Raw genomic sequence first — 341 nt, 5'->3', positions numbered from 1 at the left:
ATTATAGTTATTATTCTTAATTTAATATTATATATTATTTTTATTTTTAATATTGTTAGATAACAAATCGTTAACTGAAAACGGAATAGAGATGGCATGATATGGCTCATAAAGTTTACAAAAGCATGAACAATAACATTTATTAGTCATCTCGATCGAGTTATCTCTTAGCTCAAGCTACAATCGATTAACAATCACTGTTGAACTTATAAAACACACTATTTTAATCAACATTGCAAATTTCGATTTTAAATTATAATGTAGTAAGCTATCGCGTTATTTTATGTCAAATTAGATAAATAAAATATAAAAAGTGATGATCGATTCATACATATGAAAAA

The 341-nt window shown here is 23.8% G+C and overlaps 1 protein-coding gene across 4 annotated transcripts in view; it reads left to right on the top strand.

Annotated features, from left to right (window-relative positions):
* Window positions 1–341, top strand: part of LOC102681557 (CCR4-NOT transcription complex subunit 6-like) — a 378,685-nt gene that overhangs the window by 72,564 nt on the left and 305,780 nt on the right. The gene's annotated exons all lie outside the window — the stretch shown is intronic.

Source organism: Apis dorsata, unplaced genomic scaffold (genome assembly GCF_000469605.1).
Source record: "Apis dorsata unplaced genomic scaffold, Apis dorsata 1.3 scaffold_235, whole genome shotgun sequence".
Lineage (NCBI taxonomy): Eukaryota > Metazoa > Arthropoda > Insecta > Hymenoptera > Apidae > Apis > Apis dorsata.
The sequence above is the reverse complement of the archived record's forward strand: the minus strand, read 5'-3'. Positions and strand labels throughout refer to the sequence as shown.